Source organism: Euprymna scolopes, chromosome 28, assembly GCF_053919585.1.
Source record: "Euprymna scolopes isolate OS-2025 chromosome 28, ASM5391958v1, whole genome shotgun sequence".
NCBI lineage: Eukaryota > Metazoa > Mollusca > Cephalopoda > Sepiida > Sepiolidae > Euprymna > Euprymna scolopes.
The window spans coordinates 65,556,809-65,583,578 of NC_136509.1; the positions used below are offsets into that span (position 1 = coordinate 65,556,809).

Consider the following 26,770-nt stretch of genomic DNA (forward strand, 5'->3'; position numbering starts at 1 on the left):
ATATATATAATTTATATATATATATAGTTCAATATATATGTATATATATATAGTGTAATATATATAGTTTTATATAGATATAGTTTAATATATATATATATAGTTTAATATATATATATAGTTTAATATATATATAGTTTAATATATGTATATAGTTTAATATATATATATAGTTTAATATATAAATATATATATAGTTTAATCTATAAATATATATATATATATAGTTTAATATATATATATATATATATAGTTTAATATATATAGTTTAATATATATATATAGTTTAATATATATATATATAGTTTAATATATATATATATAGTTTAATATATATATATATATATAGTTTAATATATATATATATAGTTTTATATATATATATATATAGTTTAATATATATATATATATATAGTTTAATATATATATATAGTTTAATATATATATATAGTTTAATATATATATATATAGTTTAATATATACATATATAGTTTAATATATACATATATATATATAGTTTAATATATATATATGGTATAATATATATATATATATAGATATAGTTTAATATATATATATATATATATATATATATATATATATATATGCTGCCATGTCTGCTAGACGATCACCTACAGAATCAAATGTGCACTGTGATGATGAAAAATTTGTTTGCTACAGGTGTGGTGGTCCCACACACTTGGCGAGAGGCTGCTTACAGAATCGCCAAAATAGGGTGAACAGTTTGGCATGCAAAGTCTGTCGTGAGATCAGTTGCTTCAGATGCAGTGGCCTTGGACATATATCATCATGGTGTCAGGGAAATGCCGAAGGGGAGTAGGCAGCCACATCAGTCTCCTCCCCGACAAACAAAACACTGAGACTCTTCCCACCATGAAAGTACGTGTAGATGGGCAAGAGTGTACGGCTTTAATGTTGGAGGAGCCTGCTGCATGGAGACCAAAGAGGTTACAGTCTAGGTGGATGCAAGTTGCATAGCTACAGAAGTTGTATTGGGGGCGAATGGAATGGTCATGAGGATGCATGTTGGCTACGTCCTACTAACAACGCTCAACACATCAATCTACCTGAACTTTACACAGCACTTAAATGAGTCGATTTGGCCCTTTAGTGGAAGGCAACAGTTTTTACACTTAGTTACCAATTTGGTGTGTGTGCACCAATGGGTCTCTGACACTTTGACTGCGAAAGCGCGTGTGAACATGAAAACAGCTGGTGAAATGCTCATCAGACGACGGTTAGAAACTTTGAAATTACTGGAAAAATAATATGAATTGTCCATTGATATAAAACTCGTGAAATTCTATCGGAATCACGCAGATAGTCTCACCAGATTGCCATGCAGGTGGATGGATCTACTCAAGGAAGGAAGAGCCTGTGCTTGGGAGTTGTGCAGCAGTAAGACTACTGGATGGGAACCGGGTGGCTGATATCCATCATCAAAGTGGACATCCAGGAGTAAAACAAACTCTATATTTTGTCAGGATGGTGAACCTGCAAGTGTCCAAAGAGGCTGCTAAATCTGTTGTGAAAGCATGTGAAACCTGTCAATCAATAGATCCAGCGCCAGTACGCTAGAAAAAAGGAAAATTGGTGTAAAGAACAACTGGAACAGACTGGCAATGAATGGAACCCGCCACAATGGTAAGAATTTTTTAACTATTATCGACTGTGACCCCTCTTGATCTGTAATCTGGCGACCACTGCATCGGACAGATACAACCACTGTAATCGGACAGTGTGAGAATATTTTCCTTGATCGAGGCCCACCGACGGAAATACTGCTACTTTCACCAGTAAGGAGTTCCAGTTATTTGCAAAAAATTGGGACATACATCTGCGATTTTGATGTGCGTACTCACCAAGTGGAAATGGTATTATAGAGCGAAGCCATAGAACCATTAAGACCATCACAGCCAGAAAGAATTGTTCAATACTGGAGGCAGTTTACTGGCACAACGTCACCCCAAAGGATGATGTTTCATCTTCCACCGCACCAGGGGATGTGCAACATAGATTCCATGTACAAATCAAAGGTATCGAAGCTAATGCACTGCCCAAACCAGAATTGACTGGATGGAAGTATGAAAAAGGAGACATCGTTTGGGTTAAAAATCCATGTGGTAGGTGCACAACGAAATATAACACTGGTCAGGTTACTGAAGTGATCAGCCTGCAGTCTGTGAAAGTTGATGGGGTGCCATGAAAGTTGATGTTAAAGACCTTCGACCAATAACCTGGACACACTTGTCAAGTGACGAAAAGTGATTCTGAGGACAGTGAGCGGCTAATCTGTTTTAATTCAGATCCGCTTGAGAATGATTCTGATGCTCGCAACCTCCCAACTGATGAGGTGTCTACTGAAAGCTCACCCACAGACGAGTGTACGCATGAAAGTCAGGGCCACATTATTCCCCTTCGAAGAAGTACCCGACAAAGATGGATACTACCTCCCTTCCCTGTTTGTGATCATGAGATCGGGGGGGGGGGGGGTGTAACTTACCTGATTAGTATGAGTTTCGTGTTTTTTTCTCTAAGAAAAAAAGTTAAAATACCGACGTCGCATTTATGTATGACGGTCATGCAAATTTACATGTGAGATATGCAAATTAGGTGAAGGTGTTTGTTGAACGGGTATAAAAGAGAAGGGGAAAGGAACCTCCGGCGAGTGGGAAGACAGTGTGTTGGGAGAACGGGTGTCAAAACGAAACTATTGAAATTAAATCAGAAAAGACAACAAATTTGACTCAGTTCAAATACTGTAGAGTGCTAGAGTTTTTTTGTTTGTTTTTTTTTGAATGGAGAGGGGTTTGCTACTCAGTGTAAGGATACGATAAATATAAGTTTTTATTTTAATAAGTTTCTAGCATAACAAAATATCAAATTAATATGAAAGCTAATCATCTTAAAACATAAAACAGGGTTGCGGAGTCGGAAGGTGTCGGAGGTTTTACCTGGAGTCGGAGTCGGATAACAACTCCGACTCCTTAAGTTTCATAAAAAAAATTTTTTTTTGTATAGTTATATTGTTTAGTTTTACCAGTTTTTTCTGTTTGTTTTATTACATTTTTACCCTAAACAAGGTACATTGCCACTTTAATGTGCTGGGATATTATCAAGGACCCAAGTTGCAGGGGTACTATGTAGAGAGTTTAGCAGCAAGGTGTCTGTTCACATTACACTTGAACTTCTGCATGTCAGTACAGTTGGGAAAGCAGGAACCTGGAAGAGAATTCCAAAGTCTAGCAGTTCTGGGGAAAAATATTAGAGTAAAAGGCTTTCTTACATCTAGGGATCTCAACTGTGTAGGGGTGGGACTTCACTGCTTGTTGGGTTTGTCGGGGGTATTTTCGTCGAGGGGGTACAAGAGCTTGTAGTTCGTCAGAGCATCCACCATTAAAATACTTGTAGAACAAGCAGAGGGATGCAACATTTCGTCGATGGGACAGAGGCTGAAGCTTGGATGAAAGTTCAGGACCTATCAGGTTGGCGATTCTCTTTTGAACCCTGTCCAGGAGCGAGAGACTAGTAGCAGATGCACCAGCCCAAATGTGGCAGCAGTACTCTATACATGGGCAAATGGTGGCTTTGCAGTGGTACAGGATACATTCAGGCATAAGTAATTTTCTAGCACAGTAGAGAGAGCCCACCTTCTTTGCAGCAGCCTTGGCAATGATCTCGATATATCTATTCCAACTCATGTTCTCTGTGAACGTTAAGCCAAGGAGTTTGAAGGAAGTACTTTCAGGTAATGTATCTTTAGCCATAGCTATTAATGGTTGGTAAGGTTTCATGTAATTATTAAAGGAACGAGCCTTGTCTTGGCAGCATTGAACATTACCATGCATTTGACTCCATTCCACTACAGACTGAAGGTCTTCTACTAGGATTTCTGCCATTACCTTAGGTATGTTCTCATCAGTTTTCCCCACGTGCCTGCTATAGTGCGTGGTGTCGTCGGCAAATATACCCATCTCAGAGACAATTTTATCAGGTAAGTCATTTATGAATATCAGAAATAGTAAAGGACCAAGGATTGATCCCTGAGGTACACCCGCATTTATGCCATATTGTTTGGACGTACGCCCATCGAAGACAACCTGGATTCTTCTCTCATTTAAGAAGGATTTAATTATTCATCTAGTAATACCATAGGATTTTATTTTCATGAGAAGACTATCATGCCACACCCTGTCAAAAGCCTTAGATATATCTAGGACTACTGTGCTCCCTTCCTCTGCTTTATCTAGTGCTTGGTTCAGAAACTACAGTTAGAATATCTGAAGTAGAATGGGCTTGTCTAAATCCATATTGAGTGTCAGAGAGAAGTTTAGCAGCTGTAAGGTGGTGGACTAGAGCTTTATTAAGTAAGGATTCAAATATTTTGGTGAAAGGAGGGAGAAGGCTAATTGGGTAAGAATTTAATGGGTCAGTTCTTTTGCCAGAGTTTTTGTAAACTGGTACCACATAAGCAGTTTTCCAGCAGCCAGGAAAGCAAGATTCGTTAAGACATTTGTTAAAGAGTTTAGATAGAACTGGAGCAACCTCAGTCAAGCATTTTTTTAATGGTACAGCCGGGATGAGATGAGGTCTATATGATTTTGAGGTTTGTTATGATATCATGTACTTGAGAAGGGCTGATTTTCAGATCATCTTATGTGGTTTCTGTCCGCCGAAGAAAATCAGGGAGAGAATGGTTTGCTGGGTCCAAGTTTAAGGCAAACTGACTGGCAAGCATGTTAACTTTTTCAGTTGCTGTGCTAGCAACCTCATGATTGTTGAATAGTGGGGGTATTGTTGATTGCCCATTATTTACTACACTATTATAGATTTTCTAGAAATTCTGTATATTCACTCTTAACTGTCGCTACTTCTTTCTTACAATTACTTCTAGCTTCTATAAACTTCTGTCTGCTTGTACAGGACTTATGCTGGATAATTCTATGGTATGCATGTTGCCTCTGAGCAATGGCAGTTGTGCAAGTAGAAGTAAGCCATTGGGGAGTGGGATTTGCTATAGAACTTCTGGGTAGGAACATGTGCTTCAATTGCTGCTTTGAACCATTCAGTAGTCTCATTTATGCACTGTTCTGCAGGAAGAGAAAAGATATTTCCCCATAGGGTGTCTCTGATGGCATCCCAGTCAGCCTTATTGTAGTACTTTGTCGTTTGGAGCAATAGCTCTTCAACTTGAGTCGAAAGTTTAGAGTAATGTCTATCATTATCACAGCATGATCAGCATTCCTGAGTGGGCAATGAGTATTTCTTACACAATCCTCAGAAACTGTTGTCAGAAATAGATCCAGAAGTGAGGCTTGCTCGTCCTGACGATCTGAGAGATGTTACTGTGTCAAGGAATGGGATATAGCAAATTATAGATGACGCTAACAGCTGTGTCAGTGTGTTTGTCAGAGTCCTTACGACAAAGTGGAAAATAACTAGACATGTTAAAGTGATTAGATGAGATGGAGGAGTGCAGATTAGTTTCACTTAGAGCTAAGATATCCGGAGATTTTGCTAAGAAAAATGATTCAAAATCATCTAAGTTAGCTCTAAGTCCATGAATATTTGTAAATGCAAGCCTCAATGGAGGAGACAAATTCTTTGAGTGTGTGTCTGGTTTGAACATTTTTTGGTTTGAGCTGTCATTTCATTTTAGTTCTTAGTTTCAGATCTAGGGTGAGGTTGTAGGCAAAATGGGTGTGCATAACCACCACCATGCAATACAAGTAGACCATCAGCCTGCTCCTCATCTACAGGAATGTGGCCTCAGGAATGCTCAACAGAGATGAGAGCAGAGCCCCTTTCCATGCACGACATTGCACTACAAAATCCCGATATTATACAACTGATGATAGAGCAGCCGCTTTAAGCGCTACTAAAGAGTTAGAACTCCTGTACTGTCAGTCAAAAACAGCAACCAGCAACTATCAAACCGGTACGCTCAAGCCTGTCCAATAACAGTCTAATCATGTTAGCATATATGGTAAACAAGCACCCCCCCAAGATGCCAGCTATAGCAGAAGGGAATGAGGCAGATGTAGGGATAGCATTTATTGCTCTAGTCAGGAAACAAGGCTAAGCACTGGACGTCTCTAATGAGTCCCTGCAGCTGCACCTTTGCTTTTGGCTAACAGGCAAAGAAGGAGTATGGAAGCCGGGTGATAGGCAGAGCCTATCTACTCCTTAAGCGGTTTAGGTTTGCAAACTGGTGATTTGATCAAATCACCAGCTCTAGGGAGGTTGTTGTCAAGAACTAAGAAAGCCTCCCTCCCCCATCTGAAGTCAAGACATATGAAGTCAGTGGCATAGGTTTACAAATCAGTTTTCCTTCTAGATGGATGACCTGACCAGATCTATGGATCCATCACCAAAGGGGTTTTCCCTGCGCCTGGTTTCAAAGCAGGGTATTTCTATGCCTCCGAAGTGATAGTTTGGATTAATAGTTAGTATCAAAGAATTAGTGTCTGCTTTAAAGTTACACTCTTCATGGAATCTACATTTAGGTTTAGGCATATATAAAGAGTGCAGGAAATTATTGATAGTGTTTTCAGCTAGCCGTGCATTTCTCGTGAAAGTTTGGCGAGGGGGGGGGGACCATAGATTAGAGCCCAGATGAGCATCTACTATGAAAATAGTGATAAAGCAAAGATATGTTTGAGTGGGGAAAGAGGTTGCAGGGAAGAGAAAAGGGCATCCCCCACTTGATTATGAAATCTATTTTGTACTCTGTCAAGGCAAGATAAATCCTTTCTAGCAGCTCCTACCCAGATGTGGCAACAGTACTCCATCTTTGGATGTACCTGGCTCTTATATAGGTAGAGAATCGCATCAGCACTGAGGATCTACTAATTTTCCAGCCACCTTGGCAACAGATTTGATGTACATGTTCCATCTCAGATCAGGAGTAAAGGTTTAGCCCAAAAGCTTGTCAAAACATGAAGCCTCCCCAAGACAAGAGCTATTCATTTCAATTGATGCCAAATAGGGGATCAGAGCATTGATGATGTAAAGATAGAAGTTTGGTTTTAGATGCATTAAAATTAACCAGCCACTTCTTTCCTCATTGCATCACCTGTTCCAGATCAGAGGAGAGAATCAGAAAGAACTTGGACATTTACGGCCTTTGATATGCTGCCATAGATGGTAGTGTCATCAGCATAAATGTCTACGAATGATTTTAGGATGTGATTTGGAAGATCATTGATGTAGATCAGGAAGAGAGTCGGGCCCGGATGGGCCTCTGAGGGACTCCGGAATTAATGCTGTGAGCTTCTTATTTCTGTCCATCAACCACTACTCTTATGAACCTATCAGAGAGAAATGATTTAATAAATGAGAAAACTTTCCAGCTTTACCATAGCTGAAAATCTTGTGAAGTAGGCTTTTATACCATACCTTATAAAAGGTCTTTGATATGTCAAAAGCAATTGCCCTAGAAAAGAAGGCTCCTTCAAGAGATCCTATGAGATAACTGTAAGCACATCTGCTGTAGATTTAGCAGAACGGAAACCATATTGCATGTGACTAAGAAGGTTATTTTTTCTGAGGTGGTTTACTAATTCTCCACTATACATGGATTCCAGCAACTTACTCATGGCGCACAGGAGACTTATTGGTCTGTAGTGAGAGGAGTGCATACTGATGAGGTTTTCCCAGGTGTTGGGAAGCAATTCTCCTTTAAGACAATGCTTAAACACTCTTGTAAGTAGGGGAACTTGGTCTGGTTAATGCTTTTACAGCACTATAATTGGAATGCCATCAGGGCCAGTTGCTTTACTGGAATCAAGGTTTTGATTGGCTTGGCAACATTACGCACAAATATTTGTATGTCGCATAACATGTTTTCTGATACAAGAGGAAATATTGGGGATTGACGGCCTTGGTTGCATAGGGTATAATTATGTGCAAAGTTCTTGGCAAAGACTTTGGATTTGTCTGATGCTGACGAGATTACCTCAGATCTATTGATAAAGGTTGGGATTGAGCACATGCTTTTGTTCAGGATCCTGTTTGCTATTTGCCAAAACTGGTGGAAACCAAGCCGCTACTCAGCTACTTTGGACTTAACGAACTGAGCATACAACTCTCTTGCATTCTTTATTATTCTTTTACAGTGAGTCTGGCAGTCCTAGAATCGGCTCCAGTCTCAGTACAGCTTCCTATTTTTCCTTTGATCCTCTTTCTATAAAGGCTATACTATCTTTTAAAAAATTTCTTCTCTGTATAATGTCTTTACTCCTCTCTTCTGATGAGAAGCGTTTGCCTTCGAAATGCCATGGCCTAAAGTGTTTTCCCTATTCTGAAATATTGTAGTCTCTTTTGAACTGATAGTATAACATTTCTATATTCTGTGCTATCTACCCGCTTCAAACTATTTTCCCAGATTGTTCTTGCATGTCATCTTGTTTGTAATATATTAGTAATAGTTAGCAATATATGTATAGACACAATAGAAAAATTGAAAATACGCATCTCTTTATCTAGCATTCATCACCTTTGGTAAATGAGTTTGTATGCTTTAAATTATTAATACAGAAATCGAAAATTATACCGTTTCAATTAAATAAAAGAAGGAAGTATTAAAATCAAAGCACACATTTGGCTCTTAAGGAATATCCTCCCTCCCTCCCTCTTACTGCTCTCAAATAAACACTAATCTTTGCACCTCAATTTATTGCACGTGGAAATAGTGGTGTTTTAGCTAGACCAACATGGGTTGCTCAAAGAACACCAAGTTAAGTGCATCTATCTATCCATATGGTGTGAAACCTTTTTATGTAGATCTAGTCCCACCATTTCTTTTGTTTTCTTTGCTTTTTATTCCCTTACATATTCAAGTAATTATTGGCAATATCCTATTTATTTATTTTAAAACAGATTAGTTGCTAGAGCAGATTGATTCTCTCACAGTACTTGAAAGATACAATTTCTTGTAAATATAAGAGGGGAAGCTATCTCTAATCCTACGCTTATTTATGTAGAATAGAGAAAAACTTTAAAGTAAGATACTCAATATCTTCATTCATGCGGGGGTGCGAAAATACTTAGTGTAGAAACCAGGCGCATGGTTACTCCTCTCTGTGTGATGGACCCGTAGATCTTGTCAGATCATCCATCTAAGAGAATGAAAACTGCTAATAAAACTGGCAGAGGGAGGCCTCCTCAGTCATAGTCGACAACCTTCCTGGAGCTGGGAACTTGAACAAATTCCTGGTTTGCAAACGTAACTTGCTTAAGGAGTAGATAGGCTCTGCCTATTGCCGGCTTTCACACTTTTTCTTTGTCTATTAGCCAGACCAAAGGTACAATACCAGGGACTCACCAGAGCCACCTTGTGCTTGACCTTGTTTTCTGACTAGGACATTGAACGCCATTCCTATATTCTTTATTTTAAATTTCACTCTTTCTCTCAGAAACTGAAAAAATTGGGTTTGCTTGCATACCACTTGTGCTCACATAACATATTTGGACCGGTCTTGTCTGAGAGGTTGAGGGTAACTGGTTGAGAGTTTGTCTGGCTGCTGTTTCTGCATGACAGTACAGGAGCCCTAACTCTTTGGTAATGCTTAGCCCGTGTGTTTCATCAGTTGTATAATATCAGGATAGTTGTAGTGCCATGTCGTGCATAGAAAGGGTTCTGCTGCTATTCTGGTGGACTTTCACGAGACCACAACTTCTAGACAAGACTCGGCTAATGGGCTACTGTGTGTATACTTGGTGTCAAAACCGGCCCACTTTGCTCAACACTCTTCCTCTAACCTAACATTAAACAAAAATGTAATGAAATGGCAACCCAAACAAATATCACGATAAAACCAGATAACAATCCAAACAAAACCAATTCGCCTCCGTCCTTGAGGCTCGCTTTTACAAATATCTGTGGGCTTAGAGGTAATATAGATGATGTAGTGTTTTACATTTTAGTAAACTCCCCAGATATCTTTGCATTAAGTGGAACAAACGTACACTCTTCAATCCTCTCTAACTACTTTAATATAACAAGATACCTCCCTCTTTGCTGTAAGGGCTCGGATAGATATATGCACGGGCTTGGAGTCTATATTCATAGCACCCTCCCTTTAACTAGAGAGAAAAATCTTGAATCAGATGACCAGGCTTTTATGTGCTTTCGACTAATATTTGATCACTGCATTAGTTACTTATATTTTCTCTACCGTTTTTCCTCAAGTCAGGATTATACCTTAATCTGTCATGTCTCTGATATTACAGATGCAGCAGTCTCCTTGGATAGTAACGCCCAAATACATGCATTTGGTGACTAATGTCCACCATAAAAATTGGCTTGGTTTCTCAGGTTACACAGATGTAGTTGGACGCTTTACTTATAGATTCTCTATAGCCCATTCCCTCACACAGATAGTAATGTTTCCAACTCGCCTACCAGATTGTGAACTTCGGCAGGCTTCACTTCTAGACCTATTCCTCACCACAAGACCTGAGAATTGTGTGACTAATGCCCACAGTCCACTTAGAAATGCAGACCACCTAGTGGCATCAGTTGACATCACATTTAAATCCCAACCTCAAGATGAGGAACCATTGCTCAAAGCAACAAGGTACTACAACAGAGCTGACTGGGAAACCATTAGAGAACACATCTGAGATGCCCCATGGGCTGATATCTTCTCACTTCCTGTTTGTCAACAGTTTGTCAATGAGAAAACGTAATGGTGCAAAGCGGGCATTGAAGCACATGTTCCCACACAGAAGTAATATAGCAAGCCCCACTCACCCCCATGGTTTATTGCAGATTGTGCAGTCCGTCAGTTTGTAAATCATAAGTCAAATACAAATAGGAAAGAAATCGTGATTTCTGGAAAATCTAAAATAGTATAGTGAATAAAAGGCAATCAGTAATTTCTCCACTGAGCAACAACCACTTGCCCCTATTCTTTCCAAGCTCTACAATAAATGCCTTGCTAAATCTTGTTTCCCTAATAGCTGGAAGATAGCCTCTGTTGTACCAGTATACAGGAATTCTGGTGAAAGAACAGACCCTCTCAATTATCGCCCCATTGGTCTCTTCCACCTCTTCGCTAAATTCTTTGAGACCTTAGTTAATCAAGCACTAGTTCACCACCTCGCAAAAGTAAGTATTCTCTCTGACAAACAGTATGGATTCAGGGAATGTCGTTCTATTGCAGATATTTTAACATTCATCTCTGAACGCATTTACCATGTACTGGATAAGGTGGGTGAAGCTATACCTGTAGCCCTTTATATATCCAAGGCCTTTGACAAAGTCTGGCACAAAGGTCTACTACTAAAAATTAAATTGTACATTATAATTGGACGTATACTAAATATAATTAGGTCCATCTTAGACAATAGAAGCATACAGGTTGTCATTGACGGACATACATTCAAGCAGCATAACATTAATTCGGGAGTGCCTCAGGGGTTGATCCTTGGACCATTATTATTTCTGATATTCATAAACGACCTCCCTAATAATATTGTGTCCGGGATAGGTATATTTGCTGATGATACAACTCTCTATAACATGCATGAGGGAAGAACGGAGGTACATACACAATGGCAGAATCATAAGAAAATGACCTCCAGTTTGTAATGAAATGGAGCCACAAATGTATGCTAATATTTAATGCTAGTGAAACTAAGCTGCTTTAACAATTACAAGATGCTTCTCCAACTACCAATATCGATGACAAATAACACCCTACCTGAGAATTCTACCTTCAAACTCCTCGGCCTAACATTTACAGGCAACATAAATTGGGACAAATACATAGAGGAGATTGCAAAGACTGCTGCAAAGAAGGTGAGTTCCCTCTATCGAGCTAGAAGACTATTCACACCTGAGAGTCTCCTACAAGGCCACCATTTGCCCATGAATGGAGTATTGTTGTCACATGTGGGCTGATGCATCTATCACTAGCCTTTCCCTCTTGTATAGGGTACAAAAAAGAGTTGTCAACTAAACTCCAGCCCTTGTCCCATCGCTGCAATGTGTCATCTCTGTGCCTGTTTTACAAATATTTTAATGGAATGTGTTTTGATGAACTCGTTGCACTTGTTATCCCTCACCACACATATCCCCGACAAACCCGCTTAGCAATAAGATCTCACCCCTTCACTATTGAGGTCCCTAGATGCCAGAAAGCTTTCTATTCTAATAGTTTCTTCCCTCGAACAGCTGGACTTTGGAATTCCCTTCCTGCTTCTTGCTTCACTGCTCGTACTGATATGCAGAAGTTAAAATGTTACATAAACCAACATCTTGTTTATCTTTCCTAGACATGGTCCCAAATAGTAGCCTTTTACATCCAAGTGGTGATCTGCCTTGTTAGGGGTAGGCGTGAATAAAAAAAATAACTGAGTCAGCTATGAAATGGAGTTTGTTGAATGTCGAGCAGTGATCCGGTTTTTGTATTTGAAATGACACACACCACAGGAAACTTTTGATGAAATGAAAGAAACTTATGGTGATAATGCCCCATCATATGACCTTGTAAAACGCTGGCATCGTGAATTCAAACATGGCCGGAAGTCTGTGGAAACAGCTCCAAGACCTGGTCGCCTCCCCTCCCCTTCTGCCATTGATGAGTAGGGCAGGTCGATTTGCAACTTTTCTCAGAAAGTCAACATGGCACTTGTGATGATAGTTGGGATTTGATGGGATAAGAACATATATCAAAAATTAGATTCCCATCTTGAACAGAAAATTGAGCATTTAATTTTAAAAATCGTGTAGAAAAACGCTGAAAAATCCTTCATTTTCATAGCATTTTTCACAACACTGTCTTTGAAATTTCACTATTTTTATAAAATATTCAATTAAAATTGATATATTTATATGAAATAGATTAAAAAAAAAAAAATACATGAATTATAATTTTAATTATGAATCACAACTAGCAAAATATCTCAACTCTTACTGCATTGATTAAAAAAAAGGCTAATTAGCAACTAAGTCTTTTAAATTTCACAATTCAAAAAGATATGTGGAGATGTATTACACAATATAACAACTTGATACAAGTTACAGAACCATGTATTGTAATTTTTTTTACCAAACGCAATAATATAAACTTATAATAGAACTAAATTGTTCTGTATAATTTCCTTTTGAGAAAAATGAAGGTCTAATTTGCTGGCACGATAACTTTGTAATAATGTGTCTTGTTTCCCTCTGGAAAAAAATTTTTGGAGAAAAATCAATCAAATTTGACCAGTGTGTGGCTGCAAAATTGATAGCAGTAATCTTTTTCATTTTTTTTTTTTTTGAGTTGTTCACTATTTCTAGAAAAAAACGACACAAAAAAATATTATTTGAAAACACTTATTTTTTTATATTTTTGCGATGTAATATGAATAAAAAAACTAAGTATTGTTTGGGTAAATTCAGAAAATTAAAAAAATTTAATGGATAAATATTAATTTACCCAATTGACAAAATCGTTTGAATGCCCTCTTCTCTCACATCGAATTCATCTGAGTTTATCATCGATATTATATTTTCCAGAAGTAGTGCAAAAGCACTATATTTTGAACAGTTTAAAGCAGTAATTTGGATTGCAGTTAACTGTTTTGTTCTCTGAATCCAAGATCTCACCCCTTCACTATTGAGGTCCCTAGATGCCAGAATAAAAATTAAAATATACTTAAATTAAAAATTAAAATATACTGTTGTAGGTTTAAAAAAAATTTAGTCCGTTTTGATCTCAAACCAACTAACTGCATACACTTGGATGATAAATTTGACCAAAATGTTTAATTTATCATAGTGTTTGAGGATAGACAACTCTAGTCCATAAACACATTAATCTTGGGACTTATGTTAGCCATCTTCCTTGATTAAATGACCCAATTTTCTAAGTTAACATCTCCACAAGGAATGCCAACAGCATACTCAAAAGGTCTTCACACTTAAATTATTTGTTTCTTCTGCTGTCAGATAATGATGATCGGGAAGGACACTAATTTTTTAATAGAGCCAGATTACATAATAAATACCAATATATTATTTTATTTTTCACAAAAAAGGAACAGGTGAATCTATAGAATTAATTTTACCTCCTTGTTAGGAGGACAAGTGCAGATTATGTGCCTTGTTTGACAATTTTCTGTCTTGTACTTTACTGCAAAGTCATTACTTCTCAAGACAGAAAGTTTACAGCTACAAGAAAATATATGAAACAGTCTGTCTAGCTGTTCCTTCATTCTTTTCACTTTGACTGCTGCAAGAAATTTCCTATCAATCTGTTTGGCCCTCTTATAGCAAAATATATTGAACTTCTGTCCTATATAATATTATCCTAACAAGGGAAATTGTGGATTGACTGCTTGCCGAATACTAATTATTTCCTTGGCAATTAACTTAGAAATCTCACTATTTTTTAAGTGGGGATAACTGTTTTCGAGCAACTAACTAAACTGGATGACTTGTCGTGAAGTTCGGGGTGCTGTTTCATCCAAATGACAAGGTGGACCAGCAAATTTTGTGAACCACGGGTTAAAACTGAACGTCGTGCTTTTACTGACATTCTAATCTGAAAAGTAAAATAAATAAATGGACTATAACTGAAGGAAACTGTATTAAGCTATATTCCAGTTTCATACGTAAAAAAATAAGTGCTAGTTATAAGAAATAATGAAAAACTTTGTAGAGTTGAATTAGATGTATTGAAGAGAGAGGAGCAAACCAAATCAGAGGCATAGTAGAGTTCAGTTTAGACATTTTTAGCAGATTTTACTTCCTCCTTCGATAACATGAATTTATCGATAAAGAGATTTATTCTTGCTGTAGCTGTGTCATTTTAAACGAGTGTTTAGTGTTTAGAGTTTGAAAAACCAGTGCTTGTGCATTTATGTTACTATGCTATTTTTTATAGTATTTTCAAGTTAAATTTAATTTTTATAAAATGTTTTGTTTATTAAATTTTTTGGTGAAAGTACAGAATAGTTACAATACAACCTCCTTCCCATATTAAGAATGGCTTTCTAAATAACAAAGTTATTTTAGCAGAATAACATAGATGCACAAATAACGAAAAATCTTTAAAGGAGTTTCCTTATTTACTCGTATTAATCTTTGTGGGTTATCTGATTTTAAAACTATAATTTTAGAAGAAAAACACTGCTTAAAAACAATTACTCCCTAAAAATAAAAGAAAGTAAAATTTGACACTAATTTTCTGCAAAGTATTTTTTTATTAAGTAGAAACACTTGAAAATTTTCGTGGTTATGTTTTCCATAAAGAATGCGTAGAATAAAATTGTATGGACTTTTTTTTGGTATTATTATACAAACACCGTGACAGCGTTAGGGTTAGGGTTAGGGTTAGGGTTTAGGGTTAGGGTTAGGGTTAGGGTTTAGGGTTAGGGTTAGGGTTAGGGTTAGGGTTAATTCGCTGTCACGGTGTTTGTATAAATTTACCTTTTTTTTTGTTATTGTTGTTGTTTCAATATAAAACTGGAGTGTTACCATATTTTAATAAAAATTTCAAATAGAATTTGATGTGAAATATTATGTTGGTGCAAAAATAATGTTTTTGACGTTCATTTGAACGTCAAAACATGGCATTATTTTTGCACCAACCTAATAGAAAAACAAATTAAAAAAAGATAAATCAAATATGTTTAAATTAACTGCAGACAATTGAAATATAATAATATAAATTTTAAACAAGTCTTTTTCGTTTTTCCTTTCGAAATAATTAAGCCTAAATCGTTATGTTTTCAAATTAAATAATAAACAAACGTTAATTTTCAATATCAAGCGTGTTTTGCGACGGTGAAATCTAAAATATTTCCACCCCCAAAAACTTCCTGAAATGAAAAAGCAAACTTCAGTCGTTATTATTTAAAAAACATAATTTTGCCTTTACAGTTAATATTTATTTTATTAATTCATTATCCTCACTCATTTTATTTAAAAATGTAATTTAAAATATATTCTAAATAATGACTCCATTTTCTTAACAGTACGGATTGTCTTGATGACGGGACGTTCTTGACAATTCATCGAAAAACTTTTAATCGCTTCAATTTTTTAACTTTTAAAGTCATTTCCTCAAGCAAAGATAACGATTTTGAGAAAAATATTTTGTGTAGGTCTTTTCTATGCCAAACCCCAACTATCATCACCATTGTCTCACCGGGGTTCCAAAATCGTCCTGCTCTATTGATGAGGCATCTGTCCGTCAAGTTGAGGTTGCCATTTTGGAAAATCGGCACATTACTATTCGCTAAATACCCCAAGATGTCAAGATTAGTACAGGGTCTGTGGAAACTATCATTCATGACCATTTGCATATGCATAAGGTGTCTGCCAGATGGATTCCCAGGTTGCTCACACCATTCCAGAAGCGAGAATATGGTGAGCTACGATGTTCACTCTTTCGCTGCCGGAAATTCAAGTGCCCCGAGACGTTTTCTGCGCAAGCGGCTAGAGGCGCCCTTTTTCTTTTTACTGAATTGCTCTGGAGGTTCAATGTTTTGATTTTTTTTGACCAATCAGAGAGTTTTCCGGGCTGTCGGAAATTATGTGTCTGGGAGCCGGTGAAAATCTTTAAAAACCTCTGTATTTTCCAAAAAGTGCAGTTAACAAAATTCAGAGATAGTGTTGAAAGATATATATATCACTACCGTCTGCAGCTAAAAACTAAGTGCAGTTAACAAAATTCAGAGATAGTGTTGAAAGATATATATATCACTACCGTCTGCAGCTAAAAACTAACGCGACAACACTGTGAACGTAGCAGGCGAGTCGGCTGATAAAACAATGTGGGCGAACACACAGACACAGTAACTAACTTTTGTATTCCCCCTTCTACTATCGCATGCTCATTTTTAATTAATTTTATGTAAACAATTATTTTAAAACTTCCTTAATCTCAACTAATTCCCCCCTTTTGTTCACTCATAAATGAACTATTATTTTCATTGAAATATTTCCTAAAAAGTAATAAATCTTTTTTTATAAATTGAGAGTTAACTGTATTTGTTTTGTTGATATATTTTCTACGAAAGAACATCGTAAATTCGACTCTCTGTCTTGCTCTCTTTACTTCTTTTCCCCACAATAATAGTAAAATTAATTAATAAATAATAAACAAATGTAAGATCCATTGGAAAAGGCCAAAACTGGCGACCCACCGACGTGATTATTTTGAACACGCAAACATTTCTATAAAAAAAAAAAAAAAGGCTATCTTCTGATGCTTCAAGTAACCAATCTTTTGATGTGAATTTCAATGAAACTAAACAAAATGAAAACCCAAGAAATAATTTCACTAGAAATTCACCATGGACCAACAAACAAAAAAAAAAAACTGCCTTCTAATACTTCAAATAACCAACTTTTGATGTGAATTTCAACAAAAGTAAATAAAAAACTCAAGAAACAATTTCACCAAGGTCGCGAAAAACTATGGAAATTCAACAAAAATAAAAAAAATTTTGTATGAAAACGATAAAACAAATCCCTCTGAATATAAAAATCTACTTTTCAAAAAAAAAAAAAAAAAAAAAAAAAAATTTTTAACATAAAAACCTATCTTCATAACAAAATTATAAAAGACAACATACAGCAAAAGTGTGAATAACAAAAGGGAAAACTAAAATGGCAGAAAACGAAGTCGACATGGCAGCAGAACAAGATAAACCAGTGCAGTCAATTGCGATGAAAACTCCGGCATTTATTGATTCAAATGTACTAGCTTGGTTTTCAATAATGGAAGCCCAGTTCAGTATTATGAACATTAAGCAACCAAGACAAAAATTTTATCATATTCTCGCGTCACTACCAACGGATATAGTTGGAAAATTACAAAACAGCATACTGGAATCAAAAGACTTTGATAAGTTAAAAGATGCTGTGATTAATCAGTATGAAAAATCAAAGCCTGAAATGCTGGACAAACTAATGTCATCTTCAATCATGACAGGACGTCCTTCGATTTATTTGAACGAACTCATGTCGTTAGCAGGTAGAATTGGTGTTGGAGAAGACATTGTCCGACATAAGTTCATCCAAGCCCTACCTCATTCGATCAAACCCGTGGTAGCAGCACAAATTGATCTCGATCTGGAAAGACTTGGAAAAATGTCCGATGACCTGCTGTTATATTTTAATAGACAGGAAGCCACGCATATACAACAGATATCATGGAACAAAAACCATCGTAACCAGAGTGATGACGGATCTCAAAGAAAAAGTAATCCGTCACAAAAATCATATAATTGTCCAAATGGAGTTTGTCCTTTTAACAAGGATCAGAGACCCAAAATCTGCCGTTCACATCTATATTTTGCCGAACGTGCAAAATATTGCAAACCATGGTGTAAATGGCCAGACAAACGGAATGTACAAATGCAACCCAGTTCTCGTCCTGCCTCCCCTGCTTTTAGTAAAACATCGGAAAACTAACCCGGCAAAGCGTGATAGCTTCCACATCTTCGCCGCTTCTTGAAGTAGCCGCACGGTTAGGAGCTATAAAATTGAATTTTGTTGTGGATACGGGAGCTGCAATATCTGTAATCCCAAGAAAATATATAAGCGGTATAGTTATATACCCAACAAACATCTCAATTGTGTCAGCTAACGGTCAGAACATTAAATGTTCCGGTCAAGCAGTATTAAACCTGGCACTTCATAACTTGAGGCGTGATTTCACTTGGACCTTTCTCATTGCAGAAACTACCAGACCTCTCCTAGGTTATGATTTTCTGAATCATTTTGGATTAATAGTTGATTGCACAAATAACAAATTGATTGATCAAACAACCAAAAGATATTCAAACGCACAGCCATCACCAATACTTATGAACATTGCTTTATGCTCGGATAACGTTGCCGACACAACAGTTCACACAATTTCGCAAAAATATCCCAACTTAATTTCTCCACATCGCGATTCCAATGCAACAAAACCTAAAGTGTTTCATAGAATTGAAACTGGCAGTAACCCTCCATCTTTCTCTAAAACGAGGCAGTTATCAGCCCAGAAATACAACATAGCAAAAGAGGAATTCAGGAAACTCCAGAATGCCGGAATTATATCCCCCTCTAAATCAGAGTGGAGTTCGGCCTTGCACATGGTGAATAAATCTGATGGGACTTATAGACCTGTAGGGGACTACAGGTTACTAAACACTATAACAAAACCCGATCGATACCAAGTGCCAAACATAAATTCCTTGTCATCAAAACTGCACGGTAAGAAAGTTTTTTTCAAAAATTGATTTATCTTCTGCTTATCACCAAGTACCAGTCCATCCGGATGATGTATGCAAAACAGCCATCACAACACCCTTCGGTTTATATGAGTACAATTACATGCCTTTCGGTTTGCGGAACGCATCTAGTACTTTCCAAAGGATGATGGACAATATTTTCTGCGACATCGATTGTATTTTTATATACATCGATGATATTCTTATTTTCTCAAATAGTGAAGAAGAGCATTCCAAACACCTCGATACTGTTTTACAGAAACTCAGTGAGTACGACCTTAAAATTTCCCTTTCTAAATGTATTTTCAATGTTTTTCAACTTGAATTTTTGGGATTTCACATATCTGTTGATGGTCTTAAGCCAAGTGACAAGAAAATCCGCGAATTAAATGAATTTCCTCAACCAAACGATTCAAAATCACTGCGTCGATTCCTTGGCATGGCAAATTTTTACAGAAAATTAGTTCCAAATTTCAGTGAAATCAGTTTACCACTCACCGAGTGTATTCGGTTGAATCAAAAATCTAAGAAAATAGATTTTACAAAGGAGGAAGTTGAATCCTTTGAAAGGATAAAAACAAGTTTATCAGGTGTAACCGCTCTACCTTATCCCGATTCAAAAGCTACTAATTATCAGCTTGTTACGGACAGTTCCAGTTACGCTGTTGGAGCAGCACTTCATCAAATGATTGACAATCAACCAATTCCTATTGGATTCTTTTCAAAAAAGTTATCACAAACTCAACAAAAATATTCTACCTTTGACAGAGAATTGCTAGCTGCTTATTTAGCAGTCTTGTATTTTAAACATCAGGTGGAAGGCAGAAACTTGTTGTTATTAACAGATCATAAACCGCTCTGCAGCGCCTTTAAAAGCCAAACACCTTTAAAATCCGATAGACAACAGCGTCACCTTTGTTTCTTGAGTGAATATGTGACTGATATTTCACACATAAAAGGTTCACAGAACATTGTAGCTGATTGCTTATCGCGACCAGCGTATGCAATCACAATTGATATTTGTGACTTACAGGAGATGGCCAATCACCAAACCACTGATGAAGAAACAAAAACTCTATGTGATCAACTAAAGCCGTATCAGATTAATGAACATAATACAATCCTATGTGACGTGTCTTTACCTTTTCCACGACCTTTTGTCACACAAAAGCTCCGGAAATCTGTTTTTGACAGTTTACACAACTTGTCACACCCTGGAATTGCTGCTTCAACTAAAATGATAACTTCCAGATATTTTTGGCCCAAAATGGCCAAGTCAATAAAGGAATGGTGCAAGGAATGTCAGCATTGCCAACAAGCAAAGATAAACAAACACACAAAAAGTGACGTGCATCCATTTGAATTGCCATCCAGCAGATTTCAAACTGTACACATTGACATTGTTGGCCCTCTACCACCAGTCAAGAGCAAAACAGACCAGTATTTCTCTCCCTATCGTTATTTATTAACATGCATCGATAGAAATACGAGATGGGTAGAGGCTTGTCCATTGACCGAAATAACTGCAGCGTCAGTATCAACTGCTTTTGTTGATCTGTGGATATCGCGATTTGGTGTGCCCCTCCATGTCGTTACAGACAGAGGTAGCCAATTCGAGTCTGAGCTGTTCTCAGAACTGTCAAAAATTATAGGGTTTCACAGGCTGAGAACGACTTCGTACCATCCCCAAGCAAACGGAATGATCGAGCGAGCACACAGAACATTAACGACAGCAATTATTGCCAGAAGAGAATCTTGGTTGTCTGCTCTTCCTATAGTTCTTCTAGGTATTAGGATTACACCCAACGATTCCAATTATTTACCATTTACTGCAGTTACGGGTGCTAATGCACAGATACCTAGATTGTTAATCGATGCGTACGAGGATGCAAACATTGATATAACAGATGCTCACATAAAAGCTCTAGCTGAGGAGATGCGGAAATTTGACACAGACGGATTATCCAGTGGACACCTCCATTCTTTACCTACTGTGTACATTCCTAAGGATCTTCAAATTTGTGACAGCGTCTGGTTGAGAACAGACAGAATTCGAAAATCTATGGAAGCTCCATATACAGGTCCATTCCAAGTAGTACATCGTCATGGCAAATATTTTACTATTAAAATGTTTGATGATGTACACAGTAACGTTTCCATAGATAGATTGAAGCCTGCATATTCTTCAACAACGTCAAAAGATTTTGTTCCACCCCTTCCAGTATCTGACACTTTTGTATCTTCCTCTGATACAGAGGTTGAAAAGAAACAAACTAAATCAAAGTCCGGGAGAACCATCAGGTGGAAAAAGGACAACACATATTTTTATTATTAAAAATAAAAATGATGTAAAAATTTTCTAAACAAAAAAAAATTTTTTTTTTTTTTTCCAACCTACATTTACATGTAAATATACTACCAAACTTTCCTTCACAAAAAAAACCCCCAAAGCTATTTATCATGAACGATGAACCTTTAAACTCCGTTTACTGGGCGGAAAGTTATATGGTGAGCTACGATGTTCACTCTTTCGCTGCCGGAAATTCAAGTGCCCCGAGACGTTTTCTGCACAAGCGGCTAGAGGCGCCCTTTTTCTTTTTACTGAATTGCTCTGGAGGTTCAATGTTTTGATTTTTTTTGACCAATCAGAGAGTTTTCCGGGCTGTCGGAAATTATGTGTCTGGGAGCTGGTGAAAATCTTTAAAAACCTCTGTATTTTCCAAAAAAGTGCAGTTAACAAAATTCAGAGATAGTGTTGAAAGATATATATATCACTACCGTCTGCAGCTAAAAACTAACGCGACAACACTGTGAACGTAGCAGGCGAGTCGGCTGATAAAACAATGTGGGCGAACACACAGACACAGTAACTAACTTTTGTATTCCCCCTTCTACTATCGCATGCTCATTTTTAATTAATTTTATGTAAACAATTATTTTAAAACTTCCTTAATCTCAACTAATTCCCCCCTTTTGTTCACTCATAAATGAACTATTATTTTCATTGAAATATTTCCTAAAAAGTAATAAATCTTTTTTTATAAATTGAGAGTTAACTGTATTTGTTTTGTTGATATATTTTCTACGAAAGAACATCGTAAATTCGACTCTCTGTCTTGCTCTCTTTACTTCTTTTCCCCACAATAATAGTAAAATTAATTAATAAATAATAAACAAATGTAAGATCCATTGGAAAAGGCCAAAAGAACACGTCAAGTGCTCAAGGATGAATTGTGAGATGTGCCAAGAAGATGAGTCAAAGTTTTTCAAAAGACTGATTACACAGGATGAAACCTGGGTCCATCACTATGATCCAGAGACCAAAGTCCAGTCAATGCAGTAGAAGCACTTGGACTCACCATCTCCAAAGGAGGCAAGGGTGCAGCCACTGGCAAGGTCATGCTCACAGTTTTCTGGGACCAGGACGGAGTAGTGATGACAGATTTCCTAGCAAAGGGTACCACAATTACAGGAGCCTATTATGCTTCACTTTTGAGGAAATTAAGGGAAGTTATCAAAATCAAGAGGTGGGGTAAGATCAGCAATGTACCCTCCTCCTGCAGGACAACGCTCTGGTCTACAACTCGCATGTTGCCAGATCAGAAGCATTCTCCCTACTCTCCTGACCTTGCACCCTCTGACTTTCACCTCTTCCCAGCCATGAAGTTGTTTTTGGAAGGTAAGCGTTTCCCAGATGATGCAGCCTTGATTTCTGAAGTCACGTCGTGGTTGGAGGACTAACCTGGGGTGTTCTACAAAAACGGTCTCCAGAGCTGCATCAAACGATGGGAGAAATGCATAACTCTGGGTGGTTCCTATGTAGAGAAAGACTAATAACTGTGCCAAGTTTCGTTGCTCTACTTCTATGAGAAGTGGATCAGGGGCATTACTTATTGCACGCCCCTCATATATTTCTCCAAAATTTTCTGTATATGTTTATTTAGCAGTTTTGCATGGTGCTGAACTAAAATTTAAATATGTTAAGGCCTTGGGGACTTTTGGGGCTAAATGGGGGGGGGCAAATGATGGCCTTATTCATTTTTTTATGCCTTGTTTATTGTGCACTCACTGGGGAACATGCATGCTTCACTTGTTTTTATCATTTCACTGAGAAAAGGTTACAAAAGCAAAATACACATATAAATAACAATAATGAACCGAGATAAATCAATTTCCTTTCTTTGATGTCTAGTTTGACAGGATTTTATGCGGTTATAGTTATTTTATAAGTGCTTTTCTTATGGCCTCTCCAAAAATGGTGTTTTAATGATATAAGCAGATAGCTGTTTTATAGTATCATAGATTTTAATGTGGCTAGATGAGCAGGTGCTTTAAGCTGAGATTTGAAACACAATTGTTTTTCAGCAGTAAGGATGTCTTACCCCTATATTATATATATGACCAAAACGTGGTGAAACGACAACAACTGCAGATGGCAGTGATTGCTGAAAATGCAGTTAGGAAATTCAAAGTTCCTATCCGTCGCGGTTACCACCTGACGAAGGCTAGAGGAATAGTTGGCCGAAACATTGTGAAACAACAACTAATAAAGATGAGAATAATAGTCCGCAATAAAAATAAATTAATATAATGTTTGTTTACAGTTTTGAATCATTGACTGCTGAGAATGCACAATTCTTTCACAAATAACTGTCCTATGATGAATGGTAGCCATTTCCCTTACTAGAGAGCTATATATATTTTTCTCAGTTGAACAAATTGACATTAACTAACAAAGTTCTTGTCTTTTTAAATATCAACTACAAATTTTGTATGGTATTCACAAATGGTCACCTATCCGATAGTGACAAGGATCAATGTTGCTTAACTTTGGTGATGTAATGGAAACCGTTTTATCAACATGATTGTGTCCAGTAAGGAGGGTGTCTATATTCAGTATTTCATTTGTATGGTTTGTTGTTGACCTATTTCATTTATGTGTACAAATACACTGTGCACTTTTCTGGTTTGCCTACTTTATTATCCTCTCTTTTATTCATGTGACGTCATATTTCCACTAAACAACCTTCAACTTGAAATCTTCAAGTTGATCTCAACCAAACCTTCAGCAGCTTCTATTTCTGTTATTGTCAACTAAATAAATTATATACTAATTGATTTACTTGTCCAATATTTAACGTCTAATGGTATCTGAAGCATTGTTATAAAAAATCATTTTTGATAGTTTTGCTCAAGTTCAAACTATACATTATTCATGTGTGTGTATGTTTGTCTGCAGTCACTACCAAGCATGAAAAAATTATGATAATGGGTGGATGGAATTAGAAGAAAAATAAGAATGCATTGAACAAAAAATTCTCATAAATTCTCTTTAAATTTGTAATGTCAATTGTTTGTCTTATTTTTATTCCATTTACATTGAAACAAAAACTTGTATACTCCAAATAATGAGACATCAAATAAAGTGCAAATTACAGTAAATACAGTTTATTAGTCATGAACTTTTCTGTTCAAACAATTAGTTAAGCTGACTTTCTGAATTTTAAAATGTTCCCTTTTTATTCAAATATTCATTAAACATTTTTTATTTAAACACATGTCTACAAATGATCTTAGGATGTGATTTGGGAGATCATTGATGTAGATAAGGAAGAGTTGGATCCAGGATAGACCACTGAGGGACTCCAGCATCAATACTGTGAGCTTCTGTTTACTGCCCATCAACCACTGCTCGTATGAACCTATCAGAGAAAATGATTTAATATTTGAAAAGACATTTCCAACTCGAGTTGATTATATTTCTTACCCTCCTATAGTCGGAAGATTAATAAGGGTTGAAACGTATGGGATTGAGAAGTCGGTGCTTCTCAGGAGGAGCATTCTGACCCACAAAAAACACATGGGTAGTGTAAAATTTCTTCCTAACAGAATTGCTATTGTTAGAAAATTATTGAAGAAAGAGAAATGCTCAGCTGTAATTTTCTTGTCAGATGGTACGGCACGCATTTGTGCACAATGTGCAACTATGGTAATGCTAATGTTTATATCATGCAAGACATGCAGGGAGACCCAGCATTGGTCAAAGGCTTAGATAAAAACGTTTGAAAAGTTTAAAAAGGAAAAGAAAGTTTGGATAACATGTATGACTAAAATAAAACATTAAGCACATGAGTGGAAAGAAGAAAAAAAAAGGCCCAGCAACTAAACACTATTGAATTGCAATATTTCTTACTTAGACTTAAGAAATTTTGTGTCTTGCAACACACAGTCAAAGTATGCTATCGTTTTCAGTCTAAAATCAGATCTACTGCATCTTTCCAATTCCCATTCCCTTGCAATCAAATGTCTCGGTTGTCTGTTTCCAGTTTCTTTTTGATCTTTCTCTCCTTTTTCCTCAGGACTTCATTGGAGTACTTGATTGCCATGAAAATACTGATAGAGCAGAGACAGACTCGCAACGTCTCTTCTGTGGGGAAGAAACAGGGCATTACCTACTAGATTTCGAAGCCAGTTTTGAACAGCTCCTGCCAAGATGTGGCAACAGTACTCCATTTTAGGGCATACCTGGCTCTTATAGAGATAAAGGATTGCATCGGCAGTGAGATACCTGCTGGAGTGGTAGTGTGATTCAACCATTTTTCCAGTAATCTTGGCAACAGATTTGATGTATGTGTTCCATTTCAGATCAGGAGTGAAGGTCAGTCCCAGAAGCTTCCTTAAGACGAGCGCCATTTATTTCAATTGAGGTGTGATAGGGGCCAGAACGATTATGATGACAGGGGATAAGCTAGGTTTTCAATGCATTAAAATTAACCACCCACTTTTCTGGACCCTGTTTAAATGGGAGAGACTAGCGATTTGTACACCAGACTTGTATGTATTGTATATGACAAAAATTTTGACATTGTATTTGAAAATGACTCTGCAGAAATGATCAAAGTATGACGGATCCTGATGCTGACTCTTCCTAAATTTTCATCAGAATTCTGTTGGCCAAATAGCTCTCACCTTAACATGTTGCTATCACTCTTACTATAGTGAGGAAGCGTTCGACTTTGGAGGACTGTAAAATATTTTTATTTTCAAAGAGTGTCTTATAATCATGTTGAGAAGCACTCCATGTTGAGTGTGTCTCTACACTCTTTGAAGAAATTAGAATGTTAAGAATTTTGCTTAGTTTTTATCTGTTCAACTTCCATACAAATTATGAACACTGGGATTTTCACATGGAACTTTTACTCACTTTGCACTCGAACAATGCTTTAAAATATTTAGATGAAATTAAAAGCTTGGAAATCTTTCTTAATTAATCTAGAGTGACATTGCATCACCATCACTGGAAATACATTCAAAACCCATCAGTTTTAAGGAACCTGGACTTTATACAGAGTATACTCCATTGGAGTAAGTGTTTAATATTTCTTTATAGTTACCACGTTGACGTCCATCCAAGATTTGTATTGCCTTGCCTGGATTTTGTCACACCTGATAGAACCGTATAATGAAAAATATAAGAGAAACATTCTCCATCATATTATTCTATAGCATGCTGTGTGCAACCATA

At 36.8% G+C, this 26,770-nt stretch overlaps 1 protein-coding gene across 1 annotated transcript in view; it reads left to right on the forward strand.

Annotated features, from left to right (window-relative positions):
* The window catches only part of LOC145249683 (uncharacterized), a 126,590-nt gene that overhangs the window by 61,320 nt on the left and 38,500 nt on the right, over nt 1-26,770 (forward strand). The window lies entirely within an intron of this gene.